General features: G+C 34.9%; 1 protein-coding gene across 1 annotated transcript in view; it reads left to right on the forward strand.

Annotated features, from left to right (window-relative positions):
* Nucleotides 1–21,099, forward strand: part of LOC107041130 (alpha-catulin) — a 110,498-nt gene that overhangs the window by 48,684 nt on the left and 40,715 nt on the right. The gene's annotated exons all lie outside the window — the stretch shown is intronic.

Consider the following 21,099-nt stretch of genomic DNA (forward strand, 5'->3'; position numbering starts at 1 on the left):
GATTATTCTATACGAATTATTCCTATAGGCTCGAGAGAAATATGTATAGAAATCCAGCAAATCTATACACGAGGTTTCTATCCATTCGCCTGAGAATCGTATAGGGGTTTCTATAGGGATTATTCTATACGATTTATTCCTATACGCTCGAGAGAAATATGTATAGAAATCCGGCGAATCTATACACGAGGTTTCTATTCATTCGCCTGGGAGTCGTATAGAGATTTCTACAAGGATTATTCTATACGATTTATTCCTATACGCTCGAGAGAAATATGTATAGAAATCCGGCGAATCTATACACGAGGTTTCTATTCATTCGCCTGGGAGTCGTATAGAGATTTCTACAAGGATTATTCTATACGATTTATTCCTATACGCTCGAGAGAAATATGTATAGAAATCCGGCGAATCTATACACGAGGTTTCTATTCATTCGCCTGGGAGTCGTATAGAGATTTCTACAGGGATTATTCTATACGATTTATTCACATACGCTCGAGAGAAATGCGTATAGAAATCCGGCGATTCTATACACGAGGTTTCTATCCATTCGCCTGGGAATCGTATAGGGGATTCTATAGGGATTATTCTATACGATTTATTCCTATACTCTCGAGAGAAATGCGTATAGAAATCCGGCGATTCTATAGACGAGGTGCGGCGAATTTATCCCGAAAAATGAGAGTCCACGTATAATAAATTCGTATGTCTCATGGAACACTACAAAAAATGCTGAGAGTACTTTTCACGGGATTATTATCTATATTTCAGCGGATTTTTTTTGCAGAAAATAAATGAAAAATGACTCTTTTTTTTTCTGAAGGATTTATGAAGTATTCTTCGTCAAGTGGAACACATATTTCCATCATATCCGTAAAATCATTTGTCACTTGTCTTTTTACACCGTATGAAAATCATGGTAAAAAAATATAATGTAGTTGATAATTTCCATGCATATAATTTATTCTCCGTAAACTGGTCGCTCATTGTTATTCAGATATAATTTTTTCGGGCTAAAAAAATTACACCGTTCTTTGACAGCTCTCACGTGAAAAAGCTAGCGAATCGTTAAAGATGGTCAGGCCACGAGTAGGATATTTTGAAAATGCAGCCAACTTTATGGAAATTTTTTTCACATGTTATTTAATCCCTTGCAAAATTTCAGAAACCCCAGTTACGAGACAATAAAAATTCATTCGAAAGTTGTCACGTATACATGAGTTTAGAAGGAGCATTGATAATTTCATTTTTTACCACATTGCCTAATGGTCGATAATGTAGGGAACATTTTCATAAAATTGGCAGCATTTTTTAAATATTCTACCTACTCCTCGGCTGAGCATCGCTAAACAAGGAAATAACAAAATTGGAAATTTTTTTTCGCTATGACGTGACTGACNAGCAAAATTGGAAATTTTTTTCCGCTATGACGTGACTGATTACGGAAGAATAATGGGAAAAAATAATCAACGTTTATGTTATCTCCGAAATTTGCCAACATGAACTACTGAGGGAATAATGCTGAGTTGCTTTGGCTAGCTCAAGCATTGTACATTTTATTTTCAGGCGCCATATTTAGTAATTGGTGAACATTATTTTTACAGACAAAGAAGTATTATTGGTTATATTTCGTCCAATGAAAATGTTTGAAGATGTAAATTCTCAAGACAACCACATTTGACATGAAATTAAGTTATTCAACAGAACAAATCAAGTATATTCAAATTCCATACGTCGGATTTTGCGGAAGGCCATATCGAATACCCAATAAATATTTCGTTCAAAAATAGTGAAAATTGTAGTACTAGATAGGTTTTTACTAAGCAAAAAAAAATAAGAATGACGATTTTCTGTAGGAAAAGCTAAAAATAATAATAACTTGATGTAGATGTTTATCATAGACGGCTCAATTAACGATAACATTCCAACAAATCGAAAAATCATTTTACATCCTAACCGAAAAAAAACAATCATAAGTTTCCATCAAAAAAAATTTTTTTTCGCTTTTTCTAGCGAAAATCGTCATTTGTTTACTTTTTTTCATTTGTAAAAACCTATCTAGTCCTACAATTTTCCATTTTTTTGAAGGAATTTTATTTTGGGTATTCGATATGCCCATTTGCAAAATCCTACGCAGGGAATTTGAAATTACTTGATATCTTCGGTTAAAAGGGACAAAAAATTATTGAAAAATAAAAATTGAAGAATTTTTCTTGCTTTCACTTTTTTCAGGCATAACGAAGAAATTAAAAAAAAATAGACGTATTTATCGATCAATCGGTCTGGTAATCGAAAAAAGTAATGTGATCCCCCAACCCCTTAAAAAAAAACGAAGGAAAATGAAAATTATTTCGAGAAATTTATTTACTGATGACGAAACTTTGTCTCAAAACAATTTTGTAGTGAATTGGTAAATTCGAATAACTGCATTTTGCTGAGGGTCAGTTATCGATGAATATCTTGCAAATGAAGAGAGATAGAGGAATTTTCTTTCAAACCTTATTTGTAGTCGACAGTTCGCTGTATAGAAAAGATACTTATGATAATTTCGCTATCTTTCTTCATTTCCAAGATATTCATCGATGACTGACAATAAGCGAAAAGCACTTATCCTAGTTTACCAATTCACGACAGAATTCAGGAATGGTACACTTTGTATAGGTGAATGACCTCCGTAAATTTAGCGAAATCGAGCGATTTGGCGGCCATTTTAAAAACACCTAAATTGTGTGCTATTTATGTGCTTTTTTTGGTATCCGAAAAATTGTTGCTTTGCTGGAGTAGTGGAAAATTAGGGGGGAAAAGCGTCGAAACCCATTAAACGCCATAACGGGAATTTTGGTTGGGCGGAGTAGTCCAAAGATGCTTGGAAAATTATGTGCTCATCAATATTCGTAAGCACAAATGATTTCTATTGCCAATAGCAACGTGTTGATTTATTTGTTATCAATGAATCTTCTTCTTCTCCTATGTCAACTGACATAGGAGACAAAAATTTATAATGGGAGCTTATAGTAAGCTAATATACGCGCAAATCGGCGAGATCATAAATAATCCCAAACTCGACAAATACCCAGATACAAATCATATAGGCAAAACGGAGTCCCCGTAATAACAATAGCGCGATAGTCTAGTGGTTAGGGCTTAGGAGTAGTAATCGTAGGTTCTCCAGTCCGATCCCCACCATCGGAAAAAATGCGAAGGTTTTTTCAACGGTAATTACGGTAAGGATTCATTAGGAGAGGCCATCTATCGTGAAAAAATTGAATTATCTTTTGTTTTGAATTAGTTATCACTAATAATTATTATTGATTTCAGCAGACAGGTCATGAGGTTTGAATGCGTCAGCTAGATCAAATCCGGAACTGTTAGGCCTGATCAAGTCTTGATTAAGGATGTCAAGTGGGTCAAGTGCACAACTAAATTGATCATTTTTTTTAAAAACCTTGCATAATAAATTGTGTTAACTTGATTAATTCATCTCACCAATTTATATTCAAATTGAGTTATGATGTAATACATGTAAAATTTTCTTTTTATGTTTTCGACCAAAAAATATTTGTTTTATTGACTAAATGGTGATATCCGGTGGGAATCGTGGCAACGCCGCTGCTGTCAGCTGATGGTAGAGGCTCGAGGGTTTGTTGATATTCAAACTTGTGTTGGAGGTTATACATGCATGTGAACAAACCATGGCCTCAGACAAAAATAAAAATTTATTGCGTGACAAAAGGGGACAGTTTATCTCCCAACAATGTAAAATTCGTGAGACCAGGTCTTGAGAGGGTGTAAAAAATTATCATGAGCAACAAAAATTACTGAAAGAAAGTGCAAAAAAATCAGAAGCAAGAAAACCGAAGGAAGAATCGAAGGAAGAACTTTTCATGACGTGGTTGGCTTCCGGATGGATGCCGCGTTGAGTTTCAGCATTGCGCCGACGTTTCGCAAACATTGCAGTCTGCATCTTCAGGGCTATGAGCTCCGATTCTGAGCTCCGATGTGTGGGGGCAGTCCTTATATACCTTCCCTTGTGGTGGTGGGAGAAGGGGAAGGGGGGGGGGGTCAGCCAATCATATGTTTTTAATTGATCAGCTGGTCCAGCTGATCAATTGATGATTGAATATGATTGGCTTCCCCCCCCCTTCCCCTTCTCCCACCACCACAAGGGAAGGTATATAAGGACTGCCCCCACACATCGGAGCTCAGAATCGGAGCTCATAGCCCTGAAGATGCAGACTGCAATGTTTGCGAAACGTCGGCGCAATGCTGAAACTCAACGCGGCATCCATCCGGAAGCCAACCACGTCATTAATAATGGCCGCGAAAGCCTCAAAACTAAAAAGAACTTTTCATTTTCCACGGACGGCGTGTAGTAGAACTTGATACGCTAGGTGATAATGAAAACACCGTCATTTTCTTAATCACCCAACCCTCACCCCCAGACTCCAATATTCCTTTATTCTCTCCATTATTCATTAATATATCCAGATTCAATCTAATGAATTTTTTAAGAGGGAAATGTCGAGAAACACATTTTGTTGCATATTTGGTTAGCCATAACAAGATCCATTAAAATAATTTACCGAGATGTGTCGATCCTGAGACCAATGTTCTTTCGCACCATTCGTTTGAAATGCAATTATAAACACCATTCAAGTCTCATTGATTGATAATTACGTTTGAAATCCTAAAATTCATTTTCAAAAAACATCCATTGTGAGTGACAGGTAGGGTTATGTTGACGGGGGGCGTACAAACGGAGTAGGACAGCTGTGTGCGCTGTTGTCGCGTATCATCCATTTTGCTACGAGCGATTTTTTTTCCCCGGAAGTGAATCGAAAAATTAAGATTTCGTTCTTATTTGCCCCGGTTCCTCTGATTTCGCCCGGATCAATCGATCCAGCTTTTTTAAAACATTTTTTTCCATATTTTCCGGGGTTTTTCATGAATCTCTAAATTGGCCAATCTTTTATTTTAGCACATAACCTCATAAGAGCCAATGCTGGATCTTCAAATTTTGTTTATTTAAATTCTCAATAATTAATACCGGTTGGAAGGTCAAGATTTTCATCTAAATATTTAAATATTTCTCGCTATTACAGGGGAAAAAAATTGAATTTCTGTTGATTTATTAAACATTTTCAGTTGGCACCCTTAAAACCCGCGTTACATGACTGATCAGGACTCGATCCAATCATTAGATCATTTTCTCATCAATGATCAGGCCTAACCTGATCCAGTCCTGACTTGGACCTGATCAAAATTTCCACTCGGGAATGGACGGAAAACAACGAGTTCTACTTCATATTCATTGTTTTTACCGACTATTGAAGTGGGCTTCCCATTTCGTGGCCGTCATTTCCAATTTGAATATATGAATCCGGGATGAAAAATTTCAAAAATTTCAAAATTCTTTTCGCATTTGAACGCAGAATCATTATTTGAATTTACCGCCTGAAGAATCACTGCATTATATTCGAATCTGGAACAATTTGATGATTTTTTGAAAATTCGTTAACAATAAATCTTTTCGAGTGGTGTGTTCTAATAGAGATCCCACTTTGGCCTTTGGTGAAAAATTTTATTTTGGTGCAATATATTCACTGAAATTTTTTGAAAAATATAAAAAGGCTCCAACTTTGAAAACGACTCATTTTTTCAAGTTATTTGAGGTTTTTCTGAGGAAATCGATGGAAGAACGAATTGAAAAAAATTGGCATATTTTTATATGGGAAGTGTGTTCTAAGATGCACATTTTGTAAAAAAAAAACTCAAATCGGTTGATTTTTACGGAAGTTACAGGCATTTGAAGATAAAACTTGCAAAAAAACATGGCTGCCCACAGGATGCCTTAAAAAATCTGAAACAATTTGAGAAGTCATATTTTTCCATATACAACCACAGGAAAAATCGGCAATATGATTGGCGATGGTGAAGGTTTTGACCTGGGTGAGTTCACATGGAATACCTCATATATATATAAAGAGATGTATGCATAAGGTGTACATTGAGGACAAATAAATTGCCATAATGCCTTTTTCCGAGACGTTTGGATCTTTTGAGGACAGTCCTCAAAATTTTTCCTACGCAAAGTGGAGTTTGGGGACAGTCCTCAAATTAACTCAATATGTATAATAGTGACTGTGGAGACTTATAGTAAGTGAGTAACATGTGGGGACACGGTCCTCGAAATAACAACAAACGATTTGTATATTTTGAGGACTTTTTCTATTATCATTTATCCCACCTAATTTTCTACTTCAATGTGAATTTTCCTCATTTCGATTTATACAGTCTATTCATTTGTTTGAACCCTCTCATTTCATCGATTTATTTTGGGTGGGATTCCCCTTCGCGCCAAAACTGGTATAACCTAGTAGTTAAAGCTTGCGTGTGGTGTACACAGTCACTTTGATGCGACAACTTTGGCTGATAATAATCTAAAGTGTAGTCATGTCGGCATTAGTGTACTTCACTGATGATATTTTCTACGTCTGCTATCTGAAAGATGTTTTTTACAAGTCAAAAGTATGCTTGGCTAAGTATAAAAATAAGAAACAGTACGAGGCTTGTGTGCTGGCAGTAAGCAGTAAGTAAGACTGGGATAATAACCTAAAAATAAAATTTTCCTTAATGAAAAAACGGTATTTTCATTAATGATTTCGTTGTACAGGTAACACAGGGTTATTGAGAAACATACAGCAGGCATTGGACAACACATCGAAAGATCCCGACCTGAACTTGATCTGTGAGATTTCATCGCTATCGAATTACGTGGAAGCTTCACGTAAAATCACAAAGACTAAAGGTAGAGTGAGAATAGAATGAAAAATCATCTTCGTGTAGATTAAAATGATTGAATTTTCTAATTCAATTGCTAACTCCCACACCCACACTGCGGGTTTCCATGGTATGTATAAAAATAGAAAATGTCCCCATAATCACCGTTAGCTATATTTCTTTGTCCTCAAAGTCGTCATTCTATTCTAAATGACCCCATAGTGTACATACAAATAAAATTTGTCCCCGTAATGACCATTAGCTTCATTTTTTTGTCCTCAAAGTCGTCATTCTATTCTAAATGACCCCATAGTGTACATACAAATAAAATTTGTCCCCGTAATGACCATTAGCTTCATTTTTTTGTCCTCAAAGTCGTCATTCTATTCTAAATGACCCCATAGTGTACATACAAATAAAATTTGTCCCCGTAATGACCATTAGCTTCATTTTTTTGTCCTCAAAGTCGTCATTCTATTCTAAATGACCCCATAGTGTACATACAAATAAAATTTGTCCCCGTAATGACCATTAGCTTCATTTTTTTGTCCTCAAAGTCGTCATTCTATTCTAAATGACCCCATAGTGTACATACAAATAAAATTTGTCCCCGTAATGACCATTAGCTTCATTTTTTTGTCCTCAAAGTCGTCATTCTATTCTAAATGACCCCATAGTGTACATACAAATAAAATTTGTCCCCGTAATGACCATTAGCTTCATTTTTTTGTCCTCAAAGTCATCCTCAATGTCTCAATGACTTCGGCACTATTCAAATAAATATGTTGTCCTATCTACGGTTCTCACCGAAATGATAATTATGTGGTAGATTCACATAAAGTCATGAAGGCTAAAGGTAGAGTGAAGGTGGGATGGAAAATCATCTACTTCCAGTTTTAAATGCATAGATTTTCTATTTCAACTGCTAACTCCCACATCCACAATGGGGGTCTCCATAGTATGCTTAAAAATAGAAAATGTCCCCATAATCACCATTAGCTATATATCTGTGTCCTCAAAGTCATCATTGTATGAAGGACCCCATAGTGTACATACAAATGAAATTTGCCCCCGTAATGACCATTAGCTACATTTTTTTTGTCCTCAAAGTCATCATCTAATTCATTTTTTTTTCTAATTCATTTTGTTTTAATTTTTTAAAATTTATTTATTATATAAGACATTAGTCTTCATAGTTACATAATGAATAAATTTTAAAAAATTGAAAAAAAATGAATAAAAAATGAAAAATTGATAAATAAAAATCTTAAAAAATTTAAGTTATAGATTTGAAGTAATTTCTTATGAAAATATCATCAGTCTCTTCAGAATAAGGAAGCATTTCTCATCTTCAAATAATTTATTGGGACAAAAAGAAATCAAGAGAAATAGTATTAAATTTTTTTCCGGCTAGCTTTGGAAAACTAATCACCTTTCCCCACGTGCAAGATTGCCAACCTAGGCGAAACCGAGCAAACACGTGGAGGAGGGTGATAAATTTTCCATGGTATGTTCGGAACATTATTTCTCTGGTTGAAGAGCTCGGAAACTGTGATTTTCCTGGCGTGTAGCGCCTGAAAAAAAGCGGTTTTCGAGGCCGACACTACATATAAATTCAAATAAATATATAATCCTATCCTTAGTTCTTGACGAATTGATAATTCATGTTATGATTATTTTTACAGATGAAGATATTGTCTTCATTGATGAAATACTTTTTCCAAAAGATGTCCATGAAGGTAAAGGGCTGTATTTGTTTACAATGGACTGCGTTTATGAAGACCAGGATTTCTTCGGTACATTCTTTTAAAAACTATCTTTGATGTTATTCTGCGCCATTCTTTCAACATTTTCATTCTTTTTAAATTTTCTTAGATAACATTCCACAATTCCTGCAACTCAGAACGTATAAACCCGCTGAAAGCTTGGCATTTGAAGATAATGGGAACCTCAGTAATGGCCATGAATCGGGCACCGAGCACACAGTTCTTAATGAAACTCCTTCATTTATCATTAATGCCAATATCAAAGGGAGCAGTACACCATTGGATTTTTCTCACAATGAAGAACTTGTCTCACCATCATTGGATGGCGATGTACAGAGCACCGCCATAAAAGAGGACGACAATAGCATTAAAAATGGAGTGAAGTCCCAAAAAGACTGTGCAAATCAACGAAATTATACCACCAGATACTGAAGATGTTAACGCTAACAAAATACGAACTACATTGCAAATGGTACCCTCAGAAATCACACGGAAAATTTTGCCATCAAAAGAGACTGCCATCCCGGGTCAGATACATATTTTCGAGGAATGCACGCAGGAATCGACGTCACAGGAACAGAATATCTCTCAAGACGCGAAAAGTATACATATTGACGAGGAAGAGAGAGAACAAGTGTACGCTGAGTTGAGTTTGACTGTCTTGCATCACGAAAATATTGACATAAAATCATGGGCACGAAAAATAATTTTCTCTGATTCATGGTTTGACAGACTCACTACGGAGTTGCAGAAAGAAGTAGTTCGTCCAGATGATTCATTAACGGAAATTGACCCTTTAAAAAACAATACAATAATAAAAGATAAAAATATCTGATGACCACCCCCCAAATAAAGAAGCAATGCCCACTTCAACCCCGTCTGCAGGTGAAGACTCCACTTCCAATCCCACAAGTGAAGAAGAAAAGCCGAGAAAGCTTGATGAAAAAGGGAATAAATCTGCGGGTGTCACACAAAAAAGACAAGAAACGCCCACCTCAATCTCTTCAGACTTTTCTACACCTGTAAAAACCTCAGTAAGGGGAGTGAAACCGACGAAAATTGAAGAGAAAAATGTCAATTTCCCACGTATCACAAAATTTTTCGCAATGAAAAATCGTAAGCGTCGTGATATCGAGGTTGGCGCGGTGTTGGCTGACAAAGAAATTCCTTGCCAACGAAGTTCCAACTCCCAATCAGAAGCTGAAAGCGAGGCTGAGCATTCTTCGGAAAGTGAGGAAGGAACCACAGGGAGCGATGAAGACTATCAATTGAGCAATGAAGAAGTGACACAATCGAATTCCGATGACTCTTTATCGACAAATGGTGATCACCGTGAGAATGAAGTTGAAGGGACAAAGAAGACCAAGAAGTACGAGGAATCGCTTAATATCACCGTCGGTAATAATGAACACGCTTCAGCTCCCGATGATAAGGATCTCCTCGTGGACGGGGTTTCTTCAAAGGCTAAAAGGCACTTTTATTTATACTCGCAGCAGTTCCAGTCTAAGTTGGCACGACATTTGGAGCTAGTCCACGGTAAGGAGAGTGAGGTCAGGAAATTTGTTTTGTTACCACCAAAAAAGAAAGAGAGACAATCTATCATTGCAACTATTAGGAAAAGAGGTAATCATCTTTACAATACCGATCGACGTTTCAATAAAGGTACGCTAATTGTCTGCAGAAGACCCAATGAATAGAAAAACTAAAAGGCCGAAGACTTTCTTAGCTGTGGACACTGTAAGGGGCAGTATACTAGATCTGTTCTCCGTCATCATTGGAAAAAATGTACCCAACGCTCTGGGAAAAATGAAAGAATCATTTTAGTTAAAGGTAGGAAAGTTGCTGGACGAATACATGAACGAGCTAGTATGGCAGTGAGAACGTATATTTTTCCATATTTACGAGACGATGATGTCGTTCGCAGTATTCGGTACGATGAATTGGTGATTATTTATGCAAACAAACAGTGCGAAAAATATGGAACGCATCAACACCAGTATCAGATGGTCCCCGCGAAGATAAGGCTGCTTGGACGCTTTGTTCTGGCCATTACACGCCATGACAAACATATCTCTACCCTTTCCGATGTGTATCAGCCTCGTTTCTATGATGCAACTATTGATACTGTGAGAGTAGTAGCCGAATTTGATTCTGAGAAAAATATTTTCGCACACCCAGCAACAGCTTTTAGCATCGGTACTCTGCTGAAGAAAACTGGAGAAATATTACGTTCAGAATATATTAAGAGGGAACAGGCACATGAGCAGAGAAAGGTTGAAGATTTTCTGAAATTGATGGTTGAGGATTACGGCACGAGCATAAATAGAGTAGTTACTGAGACACAAACGCAAACTAATTGACGTAAAGTTACAGTTCTACCGACCACCGATGATATCAAAAAGCTGCATACGTATGTGAAATCTGAGCGTGCCAAGTATTTCTCTCAGTTGAAGGAGAAATTCTCATTTGAAGCCTGGAAGGCACTTGCGGAAGCAACCCTCTTATCACTTCAGATATTTAATCGACGAAGGCCTGGCGAAATCGATCGCCTTTAGCTGGAAGATATTAACAGTTATCGTGGGCTGGATATGGACAAAGATAAAGAGACGTACGATACCCTCAGTGAGGAGGGACGCCGACTCGCCAGGAGGTACGTGAGATTTGAGATTCGAGGGAAACTTCGGCGTGGTGTACCGGTTCTCTTAGATAGTGAGGTCCTAGATTGCTTAAATCTCCTCATTAAGCATCGGACCGATGTGTGCATCCCAGAAAAGAACACTTATCTATATGCACTGCCCTCCAATGACAAAGACCGCCCTCGATACCTTCGAGCGTGCAACATAATGAGAGAAGCATCGGTGAAGTGCGGAGCACAAATTGCTCACGCTCTACCAGGAACCCAGTTGCGGAAGCATATTGCTACCAAATGTGTTGACCTGAACCTCTCGGAAAGCCAAGTAGCAGATTTGGCTAATTTCATGGGCCACGCCCAAAAGATTCACAAGGAAATCTATCGTCAACCTGTGCTACAAACCGACATTGTAAAAATTTCAAAACTGTTAAAAACTGCTCAAGGTTGCGATAGTGACTCCGACGACTCTGATGCAGGTGACGAACATGAAGAATGTAGGTCAACATCGCAGGTCAAGTTTGGAGCAAGTATTTCAACAGGCGGCACACCTAGTGAACCAAGTACTTCAAGCAACAGATTCAGCGCACTGAAGAATAGATCGACCTCTTCAGACTTTCAGGCTCCTACTCCAAGACGTTGGAACGAGATTGCTCGTAACTGTGTTCTATCCGGCTTCCAGGGGCATCTATCTCATGGAAAAATCCCCTCAGGAAGAGGGATGCAAGATCTCATCGACGGTAACAGCGTTTTGAGTGGACGCACAGTTGCTCAGATGAGGACGTGGCTCCACACGCAAAATAAGAAATTATCCAAAAAGTAATTTTTCTTTTTTTCAATGAGTGTATTTGATATGATAAGAATCTTTGAACGCGAGTCATCCTAATGTTGATTACTTCTACTCATTTGTGGTATTGAATATTCTAGTTCAAATTTTTTAAGTTAAACAATAATATTTTTGATATTTTATTCTATTTTTATGTATACTCAATATCAGTATACATAAAAAAATATAAATGAGGAGGCTAAGGAACAGCCATAACCTGAGGAATATAAGACTAGGACTTCCTGCTATGCAGATTATTTCAATGATCAGAGCAGGTACAGGGGAAGAGTTGTATCTTTAATTGATGAGGAAAATCCATTGGTTGAAGTTAATTTTGTTGATTGGGAGAATTCTGAGTAAGACAGACTTAATAATTTTAAGGTGCCCAAGGAGGATTGCTTGAAGTGTCCAATTGGGAGTACACAAAGTATTTTGATCAATGATCAATGGATTCTTCTGTTTTTTAGAGTTCGTTTCATGGAGTTTTCATGATCTCAAAGGGTTTCTTTTTACTATGAACAGAACTATAGGAGACATCATTTTGATTCTAGATGGAAAGAGAATAAGAATGATGCTATGCATACAGTAAAATGACCCCAAAAAACTATAATGTTGTGATGGTAAATAAGTGAGGGGAAAATTCTATTCCAAAGAAAATGTTTTTTATTCAAATATTTCAATGAAATATTCTAGTTTCTTTCCTTTATATAATTATGAATACATTTATTATCGTTAGAAATGATATTTAAACGTTGTCAAGAAAGAATTTCAATGTTGAACAGATTATAATATGCAGAGTTTATTCCTCAGGATACGTTAAATATTTTAATTATCAGTATTCTTAATGATAATGATGAGAAAAAACGAGGCTGAATTTTCTAGACGTTAATGAGACGAAATTAAGATTAGAGAGTTTGTAGATTTTTTTTCGATAATATTTTTCGGTGTTGGTTTTTCTTCGGAGTTTTGACTGCAAAGAAAAGGAAAATTCCATTGTGAAGAGAATATGTTTTGTTTAAACGCTTTAATGAAATATTTTGGTTGCTTTCTTTTATATGATAATCAATGCGTTTATTATCGTTATCAATGATATTTAATCGTTGCGAAGAGAGATTATCTATGTTGTAAACATTATGATAAACAGAGTGTGTTCCTCGGAATACGTTGAACATTTTAATTATTAGTATTTTTAATGGTAATAATGAGAAAAAGAGTGGGAATTTTCTAAACATTAAAAAGAGGAAGTTAATACTAGGACAATGAAGCAGCTTAGCTTTTCTGCCAGAGTTTGTTGTTTTTTTCTGAAAAGATTTTGCTAAAAGTGACATTATTTTTTTTCTAATGAAAATAATTGTTTTTGCTCATTTTATGTTTGTTCAGTATTGAATGGAAAAAAATCCTATTCAGTTAAGTATTCGTGTTTGAAGGCTGTAATAACTCGCAGGGTTCATTTATCTAAGAAGATGTAGCTTTTTTTTTTTCACTGGGATCGTTTTTTTTTATTTTTTAAATCCGGACAGTACATAACTCATCGATAGTAAAAGGCGTTTTAAGTAGACCTACAAATAAGGGCGTAGCTCCCGCAAAATGAAAAATGTCCAAAAAGTAGTATTGGTTATTTCAATGAGTTTAATTTCCACGACGAAAATCCTTCGAAATAGAACGATTCGTTAATTACTATTAGTTCGTTATGGGTATTAAAGTACAATTTCTTTAATATTTTGTTTTGTGATTATTTTTGTTTGATGTCCGTGCTTAAAGAGTTCCTCAGTTCAGAATTCCTCAATTGGAGAAGAAGTTTGTGTTCATCTCATTTGTATTAAAGGTACATTTGAAAAATAAATGATTGAAAATCACTTTCAATAGTTAGATGTTTTTATCCTATTACAAATGTACGAAGCATTCACGAAGAAGATTTTAAATTTTATCGACCTCCGAAGTTATTGTTATATGAATGTCCTCATAGAGCGCATCTCAAAGAACAGTGTTCTCATAACCACCATTATGCAATTTTTTAAGTCCTCAAAATCATCATACGATGAATCTTTGTATAATACCATAATCTCATTCTTTCCTCGATTTTTTCTTTTTTTTAGCAAGATTTAAACTCATCAATGAATCTTTTTGAAGATATCAATTCCGTTCCATATTTGCCCACATTCCTATGACCACTGTCAGGTGGGTGTCCTCATGGTATGCATATAATCAAATAGTGTCCTCTTATTCACCGGTATGTAAATTTTTGAGTCCTCAAAGTCCTCATCTCATAAATATCCCCATAATAACACTTCAATTTTCAAGTTTTTGGCCGAAAAAAAATAATATCGACATTCATTTTATTTTGCATTTTTGACAAATTTCGAAGCATTCCTTTTATCGTAGTATGAGAGAGATAGTAATATAATGAGAACATTTTACTCAAATTGCCATGAGAAGTTTCTATTAATTTATTCGATCATTAACCCCGCAATATTTGAAATTAGCCATATCATAACTCAATTTTGTTTGAGTATTTCGAAGCTGATTCCGAAAAAGAGTACGTTAGATTTGGTGCATTCTGCAGATGGTCGCGGTGAAGATGGAATAAATTGATTGCAGTATGAAGAATTTCCTGGCCACGAATTAAAATTGAAGAGGAGAAAATAGTGTAGTCAACACTTCTATGCAATCGTTACAGAAAGTTTTCTTGTATACGGCAAATCAGAAATATTTTTTTCAAATTATTAGCTTTTCCCGCAGATTGAGAAATTTTTCAGGACGTGCACTGATACATGTGTCCTTATCATTGGTATATCAATGGGAAAAGTCTTCTTCAATGCCATTGAATAAGTTCCCCAGTGCATGAAGTTGTCATTAGATAAATGTTCCCGTAGGTACATGTTCCTGTTCAATCTTAGTGTGAAAAAAAATATTTTTCTAATAGAATACCAACCTAATTAGGGACTATTATTAACGATAAAAAATACCGTTGTATATTAGCATCGGTACCCGAAATCATTATTAAACGAATGTCCTCAGAATCACCGTATTATGGATGTCCCCAAAATCTATGATACATAGGATATACAGTCCCCATAGCAGTCATCATTTATTTAATTATGTACGGTCTCAAATTATGCATATGCTAAAATATCTCATAGTACACAATTGGTGAGAAATCTCAAAAAAACTCAAGAAATCATTTAAAATCGAAAACGATATTATTTTTATATAGCATATATATGCTCTCGCAGCTGATTCCGCCATTTTCCTTTTCATGTCCTCAAAGTAATCTTTACGCATATATATATAAATATAAATATAATATATATATATATATATATATATATATATATATATATTGACCATCTCAGATTTGTTTCATTTTTTTTCATGATTCTACTCGATGAAAAATCCAACCTGATTTTTTCTCAGATTTTTTTTTATCAATTCTTCAATTTTTCATCAATTTTTGAAGTAGATTAACGAAAGCCCCGTTTTGAAAATCTGAAAAAATTCACAAAAATTTTATGCTATGAAAAAGTTATTTCAAGCTATTTTTTAAAGTGGAAATAGAAACAGTACCCCCTACGCTAACTCTATACGCTAGGAAAAAAATTACATTTTATCTATGGAATTTACGTTAGCAGAAGTACTGAATCCGAATCCGACGTCGGTTTTTATCAGTTGTGGTCAGGTCTATTCATTCATAACATTTTTATTGTTTAATCGCTCATGTCATGGAAACGATTGCAGATAGAGAACAAAATTTCAAACAAAAGATGTTTGTTATGTAAAAATACACATTTTTTATTGAATAACTTTTTCTCCTAACTGCGATAGATAAAGAGTTATCATGGATGGGAGGGACGTGGGCAGGATAAAATTCATATATTTTTCCATATATACAAATTTTTTGTCATTGAGCACAGTGAATACCATAAATCTATTTCCATAGACTTATCAATCTTATAATAGTTTCTTGAAGGACAGGTTTGAACTTCAGCTCTTAATAATTAAAATCGTAGAAGATGGAGAAAAATTCCATGGAGATTCGCCGAAATCTACATTTTGGGGCTTACTTACTTACTTACTTATTTACTTACTTACTTACTTACTTACTTCGACTTGATTATTGACTTGTCTCGATATTCGTCAACTATTCAATTCCTTGCTGCGCGATTCTACGTGAAACCGGGAGTCGAAAAAAATCGATAACACCGATTTTGTTCAGTGGGAATCAAAAGTGATAGGAATTGTTATGTCCAGAGAAGGATTTTAGCGTCGAATGGACATGTTTTAATTGTCACCTTAAAATCAAAGCTAAAATTATTGAATTTTATAATTATTGGACGACGCAAAGTTTTATACTCTTACCTTTGTTTAAAATATAAGGGAAAAAGGGCTTGATTTAGGGGTAGGGCTTAAGTTGAGACAAATTTCTAATCAAGACATTTGGAGTTGTAATGAGAATCAAATTTGATTTGGATATATTTTGTATAACTGCTTGGTTTACAAAAACATGACCGTGATTTTACTGAAATCTGGGTAGCTAAAATTCCTATCCCTGGAATTATCTGAAGGATTCAAATTTGAGTTTACAAATTGTGGTACTCACAATTCGGTCTGTTATTAATAAATTATTCGATGTACTTGTAGATCCTTGGGTAAATCCGTAATTTCCTCACCAGCAATTAGTCGCGCTAAAAGCTATTATGGATACTTTCACGGAAACACTTTCTTCTACTCGTTGATATTTTAATGAATTTTTGGCAGTTGAAGTTGAAGGGTTTTAAGAGTTTGGTTGAGACTGTCCACAACGCGTTACAATAAACGAATTCCTTATTTGCAAGAAAAGTCACCACTCTCGGTTAAAGAAATTTTATTCCCGGATAATTTCAATTGTTCGTAACTTACTATTAATTCAGTACTATCCCGTGTAGTCGAAGGAAGGATTGAAAAACCGGACCGATTAGATGAACTATTTCCACCAGAACTGTTACTGCTCCGTCGCTGCTTCAAGACTGCTTAATTTTGATTTTTCTGACATTTTTATATGAATTTTGGGGTCACTTGTCACATGGGCTCCAACGAGTCCATTTTTAATTGGTGGAAAATGTCGTATGACTTTTCCCACTCTTTTGATTTTTATGGGGAAGTAGTTCATTTGGTTTTTGGGGTTTCAATTAATCGGTTTTCAATGGTTCCTTTACGTGGGAATCTTAGTATTGGGTAATTGGGGCATGCTGAGTGTGCCATTTCATCACTTTTGAACTCGATTCTGGTGTCTTTGGAATTGTTACTTGAGTCCAGGTGATGAAATGCACTCAGTTTAATTTACAATTGTGGATTCGGTTCTTAATTGCCTGAAATTATAGTATAACTTATAATTATAATCTTACATAAAATTTATTCTGGTCTTAAATTCCTAGTATAAAATTTTTGGACATTACAGAATTTTTTTTACAAGTGAAAAAAACGCAAAATTTTAAAATAATCATAGCTCGTTTAAATAATTTTATCTTGGACTGAAATTTCAACTGAAGCCTTATCTCATAATATAGAATTGAGAAAAAAATTATGAACAAAATCGGAATTCAGTTTATAAAAATAATTAGTATTTGCAAGAAAAATTATAATCTGACAATAAAGAGTATTTTTTTGAATCAATGCAGCTATTACACGATTAATTTCCATCTTCACTCTACAATATGTCGTAAAATTTTCGTAATTTTTTTCAAATTTCCCAGTAGGGGGCTTCGTCAATCAACTTAGAAAATTCATAAAAATTTAACGGATCAAATGGCAAATCATCAATTATATGTCAAATTCAATGGTAAACATTTTTCATTTGAACCATTCTCCTCTATCTCGATCAAGTTTGCCAATAAACGCATCGGAGCGCCCCAACTTCCGCGCAAGTGTTAGCGTGCTGCTCACTTCCCTCACATCCATGATAACTCTTTACCTATCGCAGTTAGGAGAAAAAGTTATATAATAAAAAATGTGTATTTTTACATAACAAACATCTTTTGTTTGATTTTTTTTCTCTATCTGCAACCGTTTCCATGATATGATGGATTAAACAATAAAAATGTTATAAATAAGTAGACCTGACCACAACTTGTAAAAATCGACGTCGGATTCGGATTCAACACTTCCGTTAACGAAAATTCCATAGATAAAATGTAATTTTTTTCCTAGCGCATACAGAAATAGGGTTAGCGTAGGGCGTACCATTTCTATTTCCACTCTAAAAAATAGTTTGAAACAACTTTTTGGTAGCCTAAAATTTTTGTGAATTTGTTCTGATTTTTAAAGTGGGGCTTTCGTTAATGTACTTTAAAAATTGATAAAAAATTGAAGAATTGATTTTAAAAATCTGAAAAAAATCAGGGTGGATTTTCCATCGAGTAGAATCATGAAAATAAACGAAACGAATCTGAGATGGTCAAGGTTTAAACCGGTCGAATTGACATGGAATGTCCCATATATATATGTGTATGTACATGTATGTGGATGTATATGTATGTTATATGTATCTATATATATGGGGTATTCCATGTGTACTCACCCAGGTCAAAATCCTCACCATCGACAGTCATATTGCCGATTTTTCCTGTGGTTCGAGATGGAAAAGTGTGACATCTCACATTTTTCCAGATTTTTTGAGGCATTCTATGGACAGTCATGTTTTTTGCAAGTTTTATCTTCAAATGCCTGTAACTTCCGTAAAAATCAACCGATTTGATTTTTTTTTACAAAATGTGCGTCTTCGAACACACTTTCCATATAAAAATATGCCAATTTTTTTCAATTCGTTCTTCCATCGATTTCCTCAGGAAAACCGCAAAAAACTTCAAAAAACGAGTCGTTTTCAAAGTCGGACCCTTTTTATATTTTTCAAAAAATTTCAGTGAATATATTGGACCAAAATAAAATTTTTCACCAAAGGCCAAAGTGGGATCTCTATTAGAACACACCACTCGGAAAGATTTATTATTAACGAATTTTCAAAAAATCATCAAATTGTTCCAGATTCGAATATAATGCAGTGATTCTTCAGGCAGTAAATTCAAATAATGCTTCTGCGTTCAAATGCGAAAAGAATTTTGAAATTTTTGAAATTTTTAATCCCGGTTCCATATATTAAAATTGGAAATGACGGCTACGACATGGGAAGGTCGCTTTGGCCTTTGGTGAAAAATTTTGTTTTGGTCCAATATATTCACTGGAATTTTTTGAAAAATATAAAAAGGGTCCAACTTTGAAAACGACTTGTTTTTTGAAGTTTTTTGAGATTTTTCTGAGGAAAGTGTGTATGAAAACGCACGTTTTGTAAGAAAAAACTCAAATCGGTTGATTTTTAGGGAAGTTGCAGGCATTTGAAGATAAAAGTTGCAAAAAAATATGGCTGCCCACAGAATGCTTCAAAAAATGATTGGCGATGGTGAGGGTTTTGACCCGAGTGAATATATATTCATATATGTATATATGTATATAAATATATATATATATATTATTTATCTTTATATATATATATATATATATATATATATATTATTTATCTTTATATATATATATATATAAAGATAAATATATATTGTTTTGCCTAGTATATATTTGGGGTATTCCATGTGAACTCACCCAGGTCAAAACCCTCACCATCGCCAATCATATTGCCGATTTTTCCTGTGGTGGTATATGGAAAAATATGACTTCTCTAATTTTTTCAGATTTTTTGAGGCATCCTGTGGACAGCCATGTTTTTTTGCAAGTTTTATCTTCAAATACCTGTAACTTCCATAAAAATCAACCGATTTGAGTTTTTTTTACAAAATGTGCGTCTTCGAACACACTTTCCATATAAAAATATGCTAATTTTTTCAATTCGTTCTTCCATCGATTTCCTCAGAAATAACTCGAAAAAGTTTAAAAAACGAGTCGTTTCCAAAGTTGGACCCTTTTTATATTCTTCCNTGAGGCATCCTGTGGACAGCCATGTTTTTTTGCAAGTTTTATCTTCAAATACCTGTAACTTCCATAAAAATCAACCGATTTGAGTTTTTTTTACAAAATGTGCGTCTTCGAACACACTTTCCATATAAAAATATGCTAATTTTTTCAATTCGTTCTTCCATCGATTTCCTCAGAAATAACTCGAAAAAGTTTAAAAAACGAGTCGTTTCCAAAGTTGGACCCTTTTTATATTCTTCCAAAAATTTCAGTGAATATATTGGACCAAAACAAAATTTTTCACCAAAGGCCAAAGTGGGCTTCCCATTTCGTGGCCGTCATTTCCAATTTGAATAGATGAATCTGGGATCAAAAATGTCAAAATTCTTTTCGAATTTGAACGCAAAAGCATTATTTGAATTTACCGCTTGAAGAATCACTGCATTATATTCGAATCTGGAACAATTTGATTATTTTTTGACAATTCATTAACAATAAATCTTTCCGAGTGGTGTGTCCTAATAGAGATCCCACTTTGGCCTTTGGTGAAAAATTTTATTTTGGTCCAATATATTCACTGAAATTTTTTGAAAAATATAAAAAGGCTCCAACTTTGAAAACGACTTGTTTTTTGAAGTTTTTTGAGTTATTTCTGAGGAAATCGATGGAAGAACGAATTGAAAAAATTGGAATATTTTTATATGGAAAGTGTGTTCGAAGACGCACATTTCTTGAAAAAAAACCCAAATCGGTTGATTTTTACGGAAGTTACAGGCATTTGAAGATAAAACTTGCAAAAAAACATAGCTGCCCACAGGATGCCTCAAAAAATCTGAAAAAATTTGAGAAGTCATATTTTTCCATATACAGCCACAGGAAAAATCGGCAATATGATTGGGGATAGTGAGGGTTTTGACCTGGGTGAGTTCACATGGAATACCCCATATATATATTGTGAGGTATTTTTCCAAGCGCGTCTGCGGGATTCAGACGCGTGGTTCTCCACGAACTTTCAGCGACCCTTTCGGATTCTCTCAACCCGGTATTAGAACGACAGGAATAATGAGAGGAGACAAAATGCCAAAAAGGGCGCCAGTCCTTTTAACCGCCAAAGGACAAGGTCACACCGTTGAGCCGCGTTCCACGACTAGCTCAGATAA

This window comes from Diachasma alloeum, unplaced genomic scaffold (genome assembly GCF_001412515.2).
Source record: "Diachasma alloeum isolate Michigan unplaced genomic scaffold, Dall2.0 Dall_scaffold_00355, whole genome shotgun sequence".
Taxonomy (NCBI): domain Eukaryota; kingdom Metazoa; phylum Arthropoda; class Insecta; order Hymenoptera; family Braconidae; genus Diachasma; species Diachasma alloeum.